A 19,172-nucleotide genomic window follows, 5' to 3' on the forward strand; every position below is an offset into this window, starting at 1 on the left:
AAATTTCGCAAATTCCGCGAACGGTACGGAATTTACCGCCCAGGCCTAGTTGTAGGTTGAAGGGAGTAACACACCCTGACTACAACTACTAGAGAGGTTTAGTAGATACAACTAGTGTAGGTAGGTGCACACACCACACCCTCACTAGATCATGTCTCTGAGAGGAGATCAAGTGGATGCTCTCTCAGGAGGATCAGGTCTGCAAAAGACCCCCTCTAGATATGATACCTTAACATTCCAGGAGATGAGACAATTGTGTACCTCCAGAGGAATAAAACAGGGTGCAAACCCTACCCTCCTTCAGTTAAGACAACTCCTAGAGGAGTATGACATTCTTAAGGCATCTCAGGCAGGTGCCCTAGGCACAGAGGAGGGTCTACCCACCACAGAGGAGTCAGAGGAGACTTCAGATGAAGAGGTAGACAGCCAGGGCCAAGTAGGAAGACTTAGCCAGGCTAACCTAAGTTTACATGGGAGTTTGCATGGGGTCCCCCCATACAGACCCACAAGTAGGCTTACACAGAGAAGCAGGAGGGACAGATCCCCTTCAAGGGAATCCATCCACTCCCATGTCTCTAACATCTCTAATGCTTCCTCTCACAGGGGAATGACTTCACCTGAGAGAAAGGAGCATGCAGCCAGAATGAGGGAGGCTAATCTGAGGATTCAGAGGGAGGAACTTGCCCTTGCCAAAGAGAAGCTTGCTCTGGCTAGAGAACAAAAGTTAAGTGGGTTAGAACCCACTGGTGGCAGCAACATTCCTAGAGATAGAGACAGGCACTATGATAATAGAAACCTGAGCAAGATTGTCCCTCCCTACAAGTGTGGGGATGACATCCACAAATGGATAACTGCTTTGGAGAGAGCTTGCAAAGTACAGCAGGTACCCCAAAGTCAGTGGGCAGCTATCTTGTGGCTCTCCTTCTCTGAGAAAGGAAGAGACAAGCTCCTCACAGTTAGTGATGAGGATGCAGATAATTACACTGTCCTGAAGAGTGCTCTGATTGATGGGTTTGGCCTAACCACTGAACAATACAGGTTGTTGTTCAGGGATACCCAGAAGACACAGACTCAGGACTGGACTGACTTTGTAGATTGTGCCACTAAGGCTCTGGAAGGCTGGCTAATGGGAAGTAAGGTTAAGGACTATACAGGATTGTATAATTTGATCATGAGAGAACAAATACTTAACAACTGTCAAAACCAGCTATTGCATCAACACCTGATTGATTCTGATCTGACTTCTCCCCAAGAATTGGGAAAGAAGGCAGATAGATGGGTCAGGACTAGAGTTAAGCAGAAAAACCAGAACCAGGGCGGTGATCAGAAAAAGGCAGACCAGAAGGGTAATGATCAGAAACAAAAAGACCAGAAGTCTTCACCAGGCCCCCAAAAGGCTCAGGGGGAGGGTGGTTCCAAAAAGGATAAAAAGAAAGATGGCCAAAAGAAACCATGGTGCAACTATTGTAAGTCCAACTCACATTGGTTTAGTGAGTGCACCAAAAAGGATAAGCCCGCAGCCACCATTGCCCCTAAGGCAACTGTACCCCCTAGTTCAGCTGTAAGTGGTGGTTCCCAGCAAAAGGGTGTAGTAGGGTTAACCCTGGGAACTGAGGAGGATTCTGGCCTAGTCAGAGTACCTACTCAGGCTGTTCTGATCTGTGATGGGGACTTAGCTTTGTCCTCTACTGTAGGCCCCAGTAACCTGGGCAAGTACAGACAGACACCTTTTATCAACCAAAGAATGGCCCAGGCCTACAGGGACACTGGGGCTAGTGTCACAATGGTGACACCTGCCTTTGTGGACCCTGGACAGATCATACTAGGTGAGAATTACCTAGTGACCAACGCTAGCAATGCCACTACCTCCCATAGTGTGGCTATTGTTAACTTCTCCTGGGGAGGGGTAACTGGCCTCAAGAAAGTTGTTGTTAGTTCAGACCTTCCTGTAGAGTGTTTACTGGGCAATGATCTTGAAACTTCAGTTTGGTCTGAAGTGGAGTATAGGACCCATGCAGAAATGCTGGGGATAGATGCACATGTCCTTGCTGTGACCAGGTCACAGGCCAAAAAGTGCAACACTGAACAAGTGCTGGATCCTGAAACTATGGACCAGTCACAACCCAAGAGAAAGAGCAGTAGGGTTAAGGCTGTGCCTTCCCCCCTGCCTCAGGTGGTGGATCAGCCCTCCCAGGAGGATGATTCTGAGAGCCCTGAAGGAACTGTCCTAGAAGAACTTGAGCCTGATCAGGTTGAGTTTCTTGGGACAGGGGGACCTTCAAGGGCAGATCTGAGGCAGGCTCAATTAGACTGCCCCTCTCTTGAACCCCTCAGACAGCTGGCTGCTGCTGAGGCTGCAGGGAATGCTCAAGGTACCCATAGAGTGTATTGGGATGAAGGGCTACTGTATTCAGAGGCTAGAGACCCCAAGCCTGGTGCATCCAGGAGGTTGGTCATACCACTGAAGTTCAGAGGCTTCCTTCTAACCTTGGCCCATGATATTCCCCTTGCAGGACATTTAGGCCAGAACAAGACTTGGGACAGGCTTGTCCCTCACTTTCACTGGCCCCATATGTCAGAAGATACTAAGGAGCTTTGTCGCTCCTGTGTCACCTGCCAAGCCAGTGGCAAATCAGGTGGCACCACAAAGGCCCCCCTCATACCACTACCTGTGGTGGGGGTCCCCTTTGAAAGAGTGGGCATAGATATTGTAGGACCAATGGACCCACAAACAGCATCTGGGCACAGATTCATACTGGTGATAGTGGACCATGCCACCAGGTACCCAGAAGCAATTCCCCTGAGGACCACAACAGCTCCTGTTGTGGCAAGGGCCCTGCTTGGAGTATTCTCCAGAGTGGGCTTTCCAAAGGAGGTCATTTCTGACAGAGGTACCAACTTTATGTCAGGATACTTGACTGCAATGTGGAAGGAGTGTGGTGTTAACTATAAGTTCACCACACCCTATCACCCACAGTGCAATGGGCTTGTTGAGAGATTCAACAAGACCCTAAAGGGAATGATAAAAGGATTACCAGACAAGCTTAGGCGAAGATGGGACATCCTTTTACCCTGCCTTCTGTTTGCTTACAGAGAGGTCCCACAAAAGGGGGTTGGCTACAGCCCTTTTGAGCGTTTGTTTGGGCATCCTGTAAGGGGACCCCTGTGTTTGGTGAAGGAAGGATGGGAGAGACCTCTCAGACAACCCAAACTAGACATAGTGGATTATGTACTTGGTCTCCGCTCCAGGATGGCAGAGTATATGAAGAAGGCTTCTAAAAACCTTGAGGCAAGCCAAGAACTCCAAAAAGCTTGGCATGACCAAAAGGCTGTACTGACTGTTTACCAGCCAGGACAGAAAGTGTGGGTGTTGGAGCCAGTGGCCCCAGCAGCACTCCAAGACAAATGGTCTGGACCCCACACTATTGTTGAGAAAAAGGGAGAAGTCACCTACTTGGTGGACCTTGGGACTCCCAGAAGCCCCCACAGGGTGCTTCATGTCAACAGATTGAAGGCATATGTTGACAGGGCAGACATGGGGCTACTCATGGCTACAGATGAGGGGCAGGAGGAAGAGAGTGACCCTCTCCCAGACCTGTTGACTCAGAACCCTGATGATGGCTCAGTTGATGGTGTGGTCTTTTCTGACAGCCTCCCTGTCCATCAGCAACAGGACTGCAGACAGGTTCTGCAATCCTACAGACATATGTTCTCTCTGACCCCAAGTCAGACAAACTGGTGCACCCATGAGGTGGACACTGGTGACAGTCTGCCTGTGAAGAGTAAAATCTACAGGCAACCTGACCATGTCAGGGACTGCATAAAAGTTGAGGTACAAAAGATGTTGGAGCTGGGAGTCATTGAACCTTCAGAGAGCCCTTGGGCTAGTCCTGTAGTCCTTGTGCCAAAACCTCACACCCAAGATGGTAAGAGAGAGATGAGGTTTTGCGTGGATTACAGAGGTCTCAATGCTGTCACTAGGACAGATGCCCACCCAATACCTAGGGCAGATGAGCTCATTGACAGACTGGCAGCTGCTACGTTTTTGAGCACATTTGACCTAACAGCAGGCTACTGGCAAATCAGACTAGCTGAGAGTGCAAAGGCCAAAACTGCTTTCTCGACCCCAGGAGGACATTATCAATTTGTGGTAATGCCCTTTGGTTTGAAGAATGCACCTGCCACTTTCCAAAGGTTGGTGAATCAAGTCCTTACTGGGTTGGATGATTATTGTGCAGCTTATCTTGATGATATTGCTGTCTTTAGCTCCACCTGGGAGGATCACCTGGTCCACCTGAGGAATGTTTTAGAGGCCCTGCAAAAGGCAGGCCTCACTATCAAGGCCACTAAGTGCCAGATAGGGCAGAGCAAGGTTGTATACCTGGGCCACCTAGTTGGTGGGGGTCAGGTTCAACCACTGGAGAGCAAGATCCAGACCATAAAGGACTGGGCTCCTCCAACTACCCAGACTCAGGTCAGAGCTTTCTTGGGCCTGACTGGGTACTACAGAAAGTTTGTTAAGAATTATGGGTCCATAGTGACACCACTTAATGACTTGACCTCCAAGAAGATGCCAAAGAAAGTTCAGTGGACAGTAAGCTGTCAAAAAGCATTTGATGACCTGAAGCAGGCCATGTGCAGTGCACCTATTCTGAAAAGTCCAGACTACTCCAAAGAGTTCATTGTCCAGACAGATGCTTCTGAGTTAGGTGTGGGAGCTGTTCTTTCACAACTGAATGTAGATGGTCAAGACCAGCCCATTGCTTTTATAAGTAGAAGGCTGACCCCTAGAGAGAAACGTTGGTCAGCTATTGAGAGGGAGGCCTTTGCTGTGGTTTGGGCCCTGAAGAAGCTGAGGCCATACTTGTTTGGCACTCACTTCAAGATTCAGACAGACCATAAGCCCCTCTTGTGGCTAAATCAGATGAAGGGTGAAAATCCCAAACTTCTTAGGTGGTCCATTTCCCTACAGGGGATGGACTTCACAGTGGAACATAGACCTGGGACTGACCATGCCAATGCAGATGGACTCTCCAGATATTTCCACTTAGAACATGAAGACTCAACTGGTCAAGGTTAGTGTAATGTCCCTAAGTTTGGGGGGGGGTTGTGTAGGAGAGTAGGGTCTGCTTTCTATGTTCACCCCCACTTTTTGCTTTTGCTTTACTGGTTTTCGACTTAGATGTGGCTGTGGGCCTGCTAATCAGACCCACAGCCCTGCTGTTCTCTCTCTAAATTAATACTATGTACTTTAGGTGCATAACCCATTTGGATAGGATCACCTTATTGGCCCCTGTACAGTGTACCCTAGGTACCCAGGGCATAGGTGTACCCTAGGCCTACCAGGGGCTGCAGCATGTATTATGCCACCCCTGGCCTGGCCTTCCATTTTGACACAACTGGCTGATCACTCAGCTGGGGCAAGGTCGTGTAATCACCCCTTGCTTAGGTGTAGTATTCCTATACCTAACTTACATATAGACACATGTGTACCTATCAGTCACTCCTATGGCAGGCCTTAACAATCCTGGAGGCAGAGTGCTTGGTAACATGTGAGATGGTGCTCTAGCATGAGCTGAGCCTGTCTGCAGCTTTCGGAACCTTGTCCTTATAGCTGTTCTATGATATAGCCTACCATATACTCTTAAAGTGCCTTATAATCTTAGACGGTTATGGTAACTATGGTTTGGCTTTATCGAAACATGTCGTGTAAGGTGTCTAACACTGTGGAATAATACCCCCATGCCATTTCTGGACATGAGAATATTATTCCCCCCTTCTAGAGGGAAAGACATGTTAAAATCATACTTCAACTGTTAGCCTCTGACCAAAGCCTCAGCATCACAAAATGGATGCTGCTGCCACGACACAAGTCTGACCTCCTGCAGCTGGGAATGATCCCAGCCAGGGAGGCCTGGACAATAGGTTTCCTGCTTGGGGAGGTGCTAGCACCTCCCCAGACAGCCTTTAGTGTATTGGGGCAGGGTGGGCTGAAAGGAATGAGACATGCCTGGGGCACACAAGGTGTTCCTTGCATAGTCCAGTTCAAACCGGCCCTGGGGCACTCCAGCCCCAGCTCTGGCGCGAAACTGGACAAAGGGAAGTGGGTGTAACCACCCCCTCCCAGGTCCCACCCATAAGGCGTGACCTAGCAGGTATCCCAGCCCCCCAGATTAGTATAAGAGTGGGAGTTGGGCCTCAAGACTTTAGATTATCCTGAACCTGCAAAACTGAACAGAAACTCTGGACCTTCGACATTCGATGAAAGAAGAAGACTGAAGAATCTCCCTTGTAGCCAAGGAGTGGCTACCCTGTGCAAACAGGCACCATCAAGAGACTACCCTTTGCTTTGCGACCGTTCTACGAGGAACCGACTGCAGAGCCCGACCAGAGCCTTGACTTCCAGACTTCTCCGACCCTCATCCACATCTGCAGCAGAGCTGAGATCCGTGGAGGCGACGAGCGACGTGGGACCGGCTACCTGGAAAAAGTGGCTAGTAACTTACAGCGCAGCTTCTGAGGTACCCTCGAAGTTGTGCACCGGGGATTGAGAAGCCCCAACCCCAAGCACCATCTGCACCGAAGATCAGCCCCCCACACTCCACGAGTCCTGCGTGGGGCCCTTCAGCATTTTCCTGCTTGCCGCGTCTGTCCGGTTGCTTGCCCGCTGGCTAGTGGCCTTTGTGACAACGCTCCCTGAAATCTTCTGTGCTGGTTTGGCTCCTCCAGACTGGCTCCCCCTTCCCTGCAAAGAAGAAGCACCCCAGACCTTCCTGGTCTGCACCAGAAGCAAGTCCTTCGTTCTTCGTGGGTTCCGCTTGCCAAGGCTTGGTGAGTCCTAGTCCAACTTCGACGCCGCCGACAGCAAGAGCCTTCGTGGGACAGCTCGCCTCCTGGTCCTGGTCGTCCTCGACGCTCCCTGGTCCTCCTGGCTGCAGCGACAAGCTTCACCTTCACCTGCAATCTTCACGACATCGCCTGGTTCCTTCCTGGTTCCACGTGGTCACTGGCTAGTGACCTTGACTCTGTCCCTTCTGCTTGCAGGTTTCTTCTCCTCTTGATCCCAGCCTTGGGATCCACCGGACACTCTTCACTGACTGCCTGTCAGCATCTTTCTTCAGGCATCCATAGGAGTCGACGACGAAAACGACGCATCTTCACCCCTATGCACCCGCAGCCTGTGGGCTAGGTAACTTGGGTACTCCGGTGCTCATCAGGATAGTGACTATCCTAGTGTCTAGTTTTCAAGTCTCAACTTCCTAGCTACTCCGGAAGTGTCCTAAATCTACCGTTTTCTAAACTGTACTATTGCTATTGACTTTTACGCATTACGCGTGAGTGTTTCCACTCTGCACACGAATCCCGTGGGCCTCCCACTTCCTAACTAACGCTAGTGTAGTGTAGCCCCAGCGATTCCCTAGGCCTAGGCCTATTCTATTTCCGTGACAGTGGTTCTTATACCACTTACTTAGTATATGGTTTGCGTGGCCCCTAGGGCCTAACTGTATTACTTACCTGTGTGACTTAATGTATGCTTAAATAAGACTGTGTTGTACTTACCTCTAATCTCATAAAGAGTGCTGAGGGTTTGCTTAGAATAAATACACTTTATTTTATATATATATCTGTTGTGGTGTCCTTTCATTTGGTATTCAAGGGATTATATATGGTATCACAGCTGGCTTCACATGCCATTCAGAGTTTAGCCTAAGACTGCTCTTGTCCATGCTACCACTAGGATAGCTGGTCTATAAGGTTGACTTTACAACCAATCACCATAAGGGTATTTGGACTGATATAAGGTGTACACTAGAACTAGTGACATCATACATCAGGCCAACTTCTCACACTATTTAAATGCAATTATAATACAATACAATGTACCATGACATGTATCCCCCATGGACTCTGTCTGGATATTCAATGGCTCACAAATTATGTTTTTATTACACATACTAAACATTAACCCCCACCCACTTAACAACCTACTCATATATATCCATACCTAAAAATAGATAAGTAGTAAACTTGAGAAAAACACTAAAACCACCTAACCTATCACTATGCTAACAACTATCCTAACCTATGCTAAAAGTTATGGGCCTCATTACGAGTTTGGTGTTGCAGGAGGGGGACCGGCCGCTCGTGCACTGCCAAACCCGTGGTTAAACCGCCTGCCAGATTAGGAGTTTTCTCCTGTCTGACAGGTTGTTTTTTGGCGTTCCCACATCGGTGCCCATGAAATAGGCAATGCAATGGGAATGTCAAAATCAATACCTGCATTGCATGGCCTGCTGCAGTTCATACCGTGAGGGTACCGGGATGCATGCACCCAGGGCAAAACAACATGTGCACCCCTGCATGCACACCATGAAAAGCGTGGCAGTGAGGAAATTCGTAATATGCTTGTTGGGGCCGCACCGGCCCACCAAGCATATTGCGGCCTCATGACCACTGCGCCACCATCAGGGATCTCTAATTTTTCAACCAGGGCGATGGTCCCAGGATGGCCCGACCTCCCTGATCATAATGGGGTGGTCAGAAGACTGCCACAGACGCACCCATGAGTCTGGTGGTCCGTCAACCCCTAGACTCGTTTAAAAGCCCCTTTACTATAAAAACTATGAAGAAGAACATGGGAGAGGCCAGAAAGTTGAAGTAAGGGCCTACATCTTATATTCTTGTACTCAGTCTTCTGTAAAGTCTCCACTAAAGTCTCCTCTATTGTCATGAGAGTTGCCAACTTCAATTGCAGTCCTGCCAACTTTAATCATTCTCTTGCTGGCCCTTCAGCAAATCCCTCTCTATTTGTGTTGGCTGGTGTGAGATAGTGGCAACTGGCTGTGTTGCCACTGCTGGTGGGGCTGTGGAGGGTCATGCAACTAGTCCTGGAACCCCACCATGGGAATACTCCACTTGACGACTGCTGCTTGCCCTGTTGGTATCTTCCTGTCCCTGAGGGACAACTTCCAGGTCCCTACTTCCCTTGCTTCATCAAACTTGTGCCCCATGCATCTGATGTCCTTGGGAACAAGGCGTATGTGGCTGTACCTCTCCAGGCGGATCCAATAAGCCTTTTCTGCTCTGGGGTCATGTTGGAGAGAAAGGACATATGACTCTGACCAAGCGTATTTGTCAACATTGTCAACAATTGCATGCATTAATTACTATTAGGAACACAAGTGCCATGGCCTGCCAACAACAATTACATCTATGTAAAAAATCATGAGCAGCAATCATGAGAAGCATGCACTTGCCCTAAGATTACAATGGTAAATAACCCAGGGTTTGGGTCTTGTAGGTATAGCAAATGGCAATGCCTGGCCTCATCAGCATGTACCCATGTGCATAGAAATACAGATTTGTATTTATGCTGTTATTTACACATGGAATGGTACACATGGTCCATCTATGTGCTCCCTGGGGACTGCCATGCAACATGCAAGTAGGTACAATCTATGGTCAATCAGCTATGTGAAATGAGTGATGTGTAGCACGTATACGTATTGTGCCTCAGCAATGCTTCACTGTTTGTACATGGTATATAAACAAGGTCACACACATAGCAGCATAGCTTGACTCAGTGCCAGATAGTTGAAACATAGACAGAGTGTGGCTAGCTATCTCCCATTAAAAAAAACTGCAAAATGCTTTTCCAAGATTGACACATGGACATACATGGGATACTGTAATATAGAGCACCTACCGAAAAAACAGACAACACATGTGCTTCTTGACATTTCAAATAGTGTGTCCCAACCTTACTGTACAGAAGTGCCAGCCAGCTAGGGACTTTGGAGGAGGCCCAACTGGTCGAGGGAGGGGGAGAATTCCCAGTTGTGTCAGGTACAAGTGGTAAGTCACTGTGCTTTTTTATTGACTCTATTGGTTAAGTGAAGCAGATAGCTCGCCCATCACCTACAGTCCCTGCCCAGGGCATTTTGCCACCTAAAACTGCAGCACGGTTTAATTTGAAACTGCAGTGCAGGTGGTAAAATGTACTTCTGCTGCAGCATTACAAAGACTATAATGCACAAAATGAAGACAAGGTGTAGTTCCAAGTTCCCACTCAGTCACCTACTAGTACTTCACTTCATTATTCTTTCATTCTGTCCCGGCCTACCCAAAAATATAAATTCAATCTTGGCATGTGCCTCTTTTTTCTGCCCAAGTGGCTTACACTTCCTGGCTTCCATTACGGATTTGCAGTTCCAATTCTTTTCTTCTGTCAATCAATGTGACTAAGCAAAAGCATAGTACATGATCAGTGACACCCATCCATTCCAAGGCTGAACCTCTGCCTAGTCCAATCCCTATAACTTACTGTACACTGAGGGCCAGATGTGCAAAGTTTTTTTGAGGTCACAAATGGCCCAATTCGCAGAATCGGGACGTTTGCAACCACAAAGAAGCATTTTGCATATACACAGCCCTATTTGCAATTCAGTAACCTAATACTGAATTGCAAATTGGGACTGTGATTTGGTAATAGAAAGGGGCGTGTTAAGGCATCCCTCCCTAACACCCAATTGCAGTGGTATGTGTGAATGTTTTGTAACCAAAATGTGGTCACAAAACATTCCCATTTACCTACTCCAAGTAGGTGATAACCCATTTGCAAATGGGAAGCCTTTGAGAATATTTGTAAAAACATTTTTCAAGAGCAGGCAGGGGTCCCATGGTATGGGTGATAAGGGTAGTAATAATTAAATAATTGTAAAAAAAAAAGTTGCATTAGTTTTTACCCCAAAATTATGATTTTGTTTAAATTATTTTCATTTTAGAAACTTAGGAGTGGGATGTTAGGTTTTTAGAGAATATGGGTCAGAAGGATTTGTCATGAATTTTTAAATTTAGTTTAAATATTAAATAAAATATAGAACATATTTTTTGTAAATTTTGTTTGTTTATTTCTATCTTGAAATAAAAATTAATGGGTGACAACATTTTTAAATTCTAATGTTTATTTAGTTATATGTAAGGTGACTGCTATGAAATATGTTTTCATATTCATTTTTAAAACAATATGATTTATTTCAATTATTATAATATCTTTGACTTTATGGTTAATAAGGTGTGTAAAAAATGTATATGATAGAGCACAATGTAGATAGAAAACATATTACAATCTGAGCTAAAATTTAAATTTTCATGTATTTATTTATTAAATAGATTGACATTTTTTGATATTTTCTTTGTCTTTTATTATTCAAAATATGCATTTTTATATTTAAGGATTGTTGTGTAGTGTTTTATTTAAGTTATATTGTGTTTTATTATAACATTTTAAGTTTTTTGTTTAGTGTTGATAGTTTATTTGAATTTATTCATATAGCAGGGTGGATACTTATTTTCATTTTTCAGGAATTGTTTTATGTTTGGAGTGAGTAGAATATATGAGTATATTTATAAAGTTTAGTATCCTTCACCTTTTCTGAGTTAAGTTCTATTGCAGTGGGAAAAGTAAATTATGCATGTTTAGGGTCTAGCACCTTCCTTAACTTCAGTTATTTTGGAGAGGGAATAGTAAATTATGAATGTTTAGTGCCCATAACCTTCCCTGACTTAAGTTATATTGGTATGGTAATAGCAAATTATGTATGTTTAGGGGGCGATTACGATCTTCTTCAGAAAGCATTCCTACCGAATCGGTTCCGGAATGCTTTCCAAACTAATCGACCGCAAGTTGCCCGAAAGATGGAGTGCGATGCTTTGCATGTAAAGTCTGACCGACTCGTCCGGAACGCAATCTATCCGATGGATTCATCCGGAACAAGCCCGATGCGACCGACTCATTCGCTAACGCTGAAATATAGTATTCAGGGCATGATTCAGACTTGGTTTACCCACGAACATATGACGATGCATATGACGCGGTTTATGAACCTTGTCGGTGTGTGTCACAAAAGGCAACTGGAAAATGTCAAATAATGTTAAAACAAGCATTGGCAAAGCCAACAAATAAATAATAATTCAAATTATTAGCCACAACCACCAATCCACCTATATCAAGGGCCAAACGGATGACCATGATCCTTTGCACCAACTGAACAGCTGAGAGGACACAGAAATAGCCATAGTCTCACTGCTCTCTGCCCCAGACACTTCACCCACAATACAACATGCACAGATTTTTATTTTTCCAAAGAATACCCTTAAAAACACACTCTTTTACTTATTTACACTCACCCTCACCTTCACACGCACCCTCACCTCCATCTTCACCCTCACCCTCACCATGCCCCCAAAGAAGCAGCCATGGTTCACAAAGGAGTTGGAAGTGCTTGTAGATAAATTACTCAGCGTAAAGCCACAGTTATTTTGGAAACAAGTCCAACAACCCCCCTGTCCCAGGAAAATAGGATGTGGGACAGGATAGTCAACATGGTGAATGCTCAAGTACCATGCCTGCGCACAATGTATGATTTCAGGAACAGGTACTACTATGTGCGAAGGATGGTCAAGAAACTGAAGGCCAGAAAACACGCCCAGAGCCGGCAGACTGGAAGTGGCCCTCCTGCACCACACATGCAAGACACTTCCTGGGAGGAGAAGGTGCGTGACATCCTTCCGCAAGGGGGCGTTTATGGAATACCAGGATCACAAGAGTCTTGTGAGTACTAACTGCACATTCCTATATTGTTACCAAATACACATTCATTGACATCACTGTCAAGGATACAGTGATACAAATGACTGTTTCTCAAGTTTCTAAAACCTATAGTAATGAGCAGGTGATGTGTATCCCATATTGACTAACAACATACCTGCAATAAAATTTAAAAGTTTTCACATTAAAACCATGTACATGCTATTTAGAAACTCATTGCAAGCCCTTCTACTCCAAACAACAGTCACTAGCATCAGCCATCTTGCCAGCACAGTTACACACACTCTCAGAAAAGCTGATTCACAGGTGGGCTGGTTGGGATGGCTGCGAAGGTGGGAGGAGGGGTGCAAGTTTCACTATTAGTACAAAATCAAACCTTTGTTCATCCAAGGGCTTTTTCAAAAAATGGCATGAATCTGAGTTTGTGTAATCATCTGTCTATGGAGGCTATGTACAAAATACATGATCTTTGTAGACACAAATCTAAGCAGTGATACACTGTGCTACTCACAGCTATTTACATGTGTCTAATGAGATGAGAACAAAAAGCACCTCACTCACAAAAATCCAAGAAATAGCTGAAAAAATACCAGACTGTGAGTTAATAGAGAGCCACAACAATGTGACTGCTAAAGACATGAAATAAGCCCAGTACACAGGTCTAAAAAGAACTGCATTGTGAGAGAAAGAGTATGTATGTCCCTCTGAAAGTACAAATGTTGAAAATGCCAACACACCTGTGCTATTCACAGGGTGTCACAAACCAGTCAATGTCATTGGACATGTAATATCAACTAAACACAACATGCCTATGTTTGCACAGAGCTAGACATGCTCATCAATGCCCACCTCGTTCAAATGGCATTGTTCTACAAAAACATAGGCCAATCTATGTACATAAACTCATCATAAGGTTCAGTAGCCTATGTAATGTGTATGATTTGAGGGGCTATGGACATTCACCTCAATCATTGTGCCTTTTATGTACCCACAAGGCAAGCTGGGAACACCTCTGGAACAAACCAAGACAGCCAGTCCAAGACTCTGGTTGACCCTGAGCCCTCCTGCGTTGAGGTCTCTCAACCATCTTCGGACGATGATGAACTACCTGGCACATCAGGTGTGGGTCAGACCACAGCACCAGCTGCAGGAAGATCAGCATCCTCTGCGACCACTCCTGCCTCAGCTGACAACACCCAGCTGTCCCCTACCCTCACAGACACACCAGTCCGAGCCACCACCAACGGCACAGCAACACAGGCCACTCTGGAGTTGGTAGACAACAACACCATTGTCAACGAGGAAGGAAGCTCAGTGTCGACTGTGCCACCACCATCTGGTCTTGCTCGGGTAGGTAGGGGTGGTTGGAGGGGCCATGGGGACCTGCCCATCATGCAGCTGGTGCTGCTGATGAGGAGACCCAAAACCTCTCCAGAATCCTCCATGCATATAAGGGTTCACAAGGAGGGTTTGGCCAGGTAGTTCGGATCCTCAGGACCATGCAACAGCAGCAGGCAGCCCACAATGAGAAAATGGACAGGTGCATGGACATAATTGACGACCTGACTGTGTGGCACAGGGACATTCCCACCTGCCTTTGCCAGATTGCCACCAACATGTCCACACCTCCCTGTGTGCCCACCACATCAGGTGTATCAACATCTGCACCAGCCCAGAGAGGGATGTGGACTCTGGCGGAGAGCCCCCTGCACCGCCGCTGCCTACGTCTGAGGGTCCCCCCACCAAACGTGGGAGTGGTCATCCGAAGAAGGATCCCTGAGGTACCGAAGGCTACGCATCACCCCTGCAAAGTGACAACCTGCTCCTGATACCCTCCATTGTGTGCCAATCATTCAATTTGTTGACTCTCATTGAACTGTCCCACTTTGGCTGTAGGGTCTAAGTTGGACTTTGTACTCTAATAACTGTGGATGTACTTCTGAAGACTTCATCTACAAACACTACATACTACACTCTGCACTTTGTTTATTATGTTTTGTTCAGCACTTCCCAATTTTGTGAATTTTTATCGTCATGCCCTAAAATAAATCATTTTGCACAAAATACATACGTGACTTTAAAACACAAATGTACTGATTGAAATGACGCAAAAAATCACAAAGAAGAAAGTGACAACAACAGATCAGAAACACTTCAGAAATGTGAACTACTGGTTAGTACATAAATGTAACCTGTCACAGCATGATAGATAGACACATTCAGGTTATCACACAACCCATAGTACATGGTACGCATTAGATATCACCGTTTACAAGCACAAACAACATTCATTGCCAGCAAACCAGATCATCAAGGAATATTTTTTGTTCCTGAATAACCTCTTTCCCTCTTCTATCCCACCGCCTCCCCTTCTCTATCCAAATAGCTGACTAATATCCACCACTCAAATCACTTTCATACTTCACCATACTAATTCACCCTAATACTTTATGGGTTTGTGGAGTAGCGTGCTACTCGCCAAAAAAAAGCGCTTCAACACACCATCAGGGGGAACAAGCGATATATAAATATAAACCTTTTTTCCTCTTCTATCCTTCTACTATCCTTACGAATCCAAATAACTGACTAATCTATTCACCACTTACATTACTTTCATATTTCACTATGATAATTCAACACTGATCCTTTATGGGTCCCGGAGTAGCGTGCTACCCGCCGAAAAAGCGATTTGTCGCCTCGTCAGGGATAGTAATCAATCAATCAATCCATTTGTAGAGCACACTACTCACCTGTGATGGTCTCAAGGCACTGGGGGGGAGTGGGGTGCTGCTACTGCTCGAATAGCCAGGTCTTGAGAAGCGCTATTTAAATGCAATTATAATACAATACAATGTACCATGACATGTATCCCCCATGGACTCTGTCTGGACATTCAATGGCTCACAAATTATGTTTTTATTACACATACTAAGCATTAACCCCCACCCACTTAACAACCTACTCATACATATCCATACCTAAAAATAGATAAGTAGTAAACTTGAGAAAAACACTAAAACCACCTAACCTATCACTATGCTAACAACTATCCTAACCTATGCTAAAAGTCTATGGGCCTCATTACGAGTTTGGTGTTGCAGGAGTGGGACCGGCCGCTCGTGCACGGCCAAACCCGTGGTTAAACCGCCTGCCAGATTAGTATTTTCTCCTGTCTGACAGGTTGTTTTTTGGCGTTCGCACATCGGTGCCCATGAAATAGGCAATGCAATGGGAATGTCAAAATCAATACCTGCATTGCATGGACTGCTGCAGTTCATACCGTGAGGGTACTGGGATGAATGCACCCAGGGCGAAACAACATGTGCACCCCTGCATGCACACCATGAAAAGGGTGGCAGTGAGGAAACTCGTAATATGCTTGTTGGGGCCGCACCGGCCCACCAAGCATATTGCGGCCTCATGACCACTGCGCCACCATCAGGGATCTCTAATTTTTAAACCAGGGCGATGGTCCCAGGATGGCCCGACCTCCCTGGTCATAATGGGGTGGTCAGAAGACTGCCACAGCCGCACCCATGAGTCTGGTGGTCCGTCGTTCACCAGACTCGTAATAAGCCCCTTTACTATAAAAACTATGAAGAACAACATGGGAGAGGCCAGAAAGTTGAAGGAAGGGCCTACATCTTGTACTCTTGTACTCAGTCTTCTGTAAAGTCTCCACTAAAGTCTCCACTATTTTCATGAGAGTTGGCAACTTCAATTGCAGTCCTGCCAACTTCAATCATTCTCTTGCTGGCCCTTCAGCAAATCCCTCTCTATTTGTGTTGGCCGGTGTGAGATAGTGGCAACTGGCTGTGCTGCCACTGCTGGTGGGGCTGTGGAGGGTCCTGCAACTGGTCCTGGAACCCCACCATGGGAAAACTCCACTTGACGACTGCTGCTTGCCCTGTTGGTAGCTTCCTGTCCCTGAGGGACAACTTCCAGGTCCCTGCTGCCCTTGCTTCATCAAACTTGTGCCCCATGCATGTGATGTCCTTGGGAACAAGGCGTATGGGGCTGTACCTCTCCAGGTGGATCCAATAAGCCTTTTTCTGCTCTGGGGTCATGTTGGAGAGAAAGGACATATGACTCTGACCAAGCGTACTTGTCAACATTTGCATGCAATAATTACTATTAGGAACACAAGTGCCATGGCCTGCCAACAACAATTACGTCTATGGAAAAAATCATGAGCAGCAATCATGAGAAACATGCACTTGTCCTAAGATTACAATGGTAAATAACCCAGGGTTTTGGTCTTGTAGGTATAGCAAATGGCAATGCCTGGCCTCATCAGCATGTACCCATTTGCATATAAATACAGATTTGTATTTATGCTGTTATTTACACATGGAATGGTACACATGGTCCATCTATGTGCTCCCTGGGGACTGCCATGCAACATGCTAGTAGGTACAATCTATGGTCAATCAGCTATGTGAAATGAGTGGTGTAGCACGTATACGTATTGTGCCTCAGGAATGCTTCACTGTTTGTACATGGTATATAAACAAGGTCACACACATAGCAGCATAGCTTGACTCAGTGCCAGATAGTTGAAACATAGACAGAGTGTGGCTAGCTCTCTCCCATTAAAAAAAACTGTAAAATACTTCTTCCAAGATTGACACATGGACATACCGGGATACTGTAATATAGAGCACCTACTGAAATAAAAGACAACACATGTGCTTCTTGACATTTCAAATAGTCTGTCCCAACCTTACTGTACAGAAGTGCCAGCCAGCTAGGGACTTTGGAGGAGGCCCAACTGGTCGAGGGAGGGGGAGAATTCCCAGTTGTGTCAGGTACAAGTGGTAAGTCACTGTGCCTTTTTATTGACTCTATTGGTTAAGTGAACCAGATAGCTCGCCCATCACCTACAGTCCCTACCCAGGGAATTTTGCCACCTAAAACTGCAGCACGGTTTAATTTGAAACTGCAGTGCAGGTGGTAAAATGCTGCAGCATTACAAAGACTATAATGCACAAAATGAAGACAATGTGTAGTTCCAGGTTCCCACTCAGTCACCTACTAGTACCTCACTTCATCATTCTTTCATTCTGTCCCGGCCTACCCAAAAATATAAATTCAATCTTGGCATGTGCCTCTTTTTTCTGCCCAAGTGGTTTATATTTCCTGGCTTCCATTACGGATTTGCAGTTCCAATTCTTTTCTTCTGTCAATCAATGTGACTAAGCAAAAGCATAGTACATGATCAGTGACACACATCCATTCCAAGGCTAAACCTCTGCCTATTCCAATCCCTATAACTTACTGTAGACTGAGGGCCAGATGTACAAAGTTTTTTTGAGGTCACAAATGGCCCAATTCGCAGAATCGGGAGCTTTGCAACCACAAAGTAGCATTTTGCATATACACAGCCCTATTTGCAATTCAGTAACCTAATGCTGAATTGCAAATTGGGACTGTGATTTGGTAATAGAAAGGGGCGTGTTAAGGCATCCCTCCCTAACACCCAATTGCAGTGGTATGTGTGAATGTTTTGTAACCAAAATGTGGTCACAAAACATTCCCATTTACCTACTCCAAGTAGGTGATAACCCATTTGCAAATGGGAAGCCTTTGAGAATATTTGTAAAAACATTTTTCAAGAGCAGGCAGGGGTCCCATGGTATGGGTGATAAGGGTAGTAATAATTAAATAATTGTAAAAAAAAAAGTTGCATTAGTTTTTACCCCAAAATTATGATTTTGTTTAAATTATTTTCATTTTAGAAACTTAGGAGTGGGATGTTAGGTTTTTAGAGAATATGGGTCAGAAGGATTTGTCATGAATTTTTAAATTTAGTTTAAATATTAAATAAAATATAGAACATATTTTTTGTAAATTTTGTTTGTTTATTTCTATCTTGAAATAAAAATTAATGGGTGACAACATTTTTAAATTCTAATGTTTATTTAGTTATATGTAAGGTGACTGCTATGAAATATGTTTTCATATTCATTTTTAAAACAATATGATTTATTTCAATTATTATAATATCTTTGACTTTATGGTTAATAAGGTGTGTAAAAAATGTATATGATAGAGCACAATGTAGATAGAAAACATATTACAATTTGAGCTAAAATTTAAATTTTCATGTATTTATTTATTAAATAGATCGACATTTTTTGATATTTTCTTTGTCTTTTATTATTCAAAATATGCATTTTTATATTTAAGGATTGGTGTGTAGTGTTTTATTTAAGTTATATTGTGTTTTATTATAACATTTTAAGTTTTTTGTTTAGTGTTGATAGTTTATTTGAATTTATTTATATAGCAGGGTGGATACTTATTTTCATTTTTCAGGAATTGTTTTATGTTTGGAGTGAGTAGAATATATGAGTATATTTATAAAGTTTAGTATCCTTCACCTTTTCTGAGTTAAGTTCTATTGCAGTGGGAAAAGTAAATTATGCATGTTTAGGGTCTAGCACCTTCCTTAACTTCAGTTATTTTGGAGAGGGAATAGTAAATTATGAATGTTTAGTGCCCATAACCTTCCCTGACTTAAGTTATATTGGTATGGTAATAGCAAATTATGTATGTTTAG

The sequence above is a fragment of the Triturus cristatus genome, chromosome 5_2 (genome assembly GCF_964204655.1).
Source record: "Triturus cristatus chromosome 5_2, aTriCri1.1, whole genome shotgun sequence".
Lineage (NCBI taxonomy): Eukaryota > Metazoa > Chordata > Amphibia > Caudata > Salamandridae > Triturus > Triturus cristatus.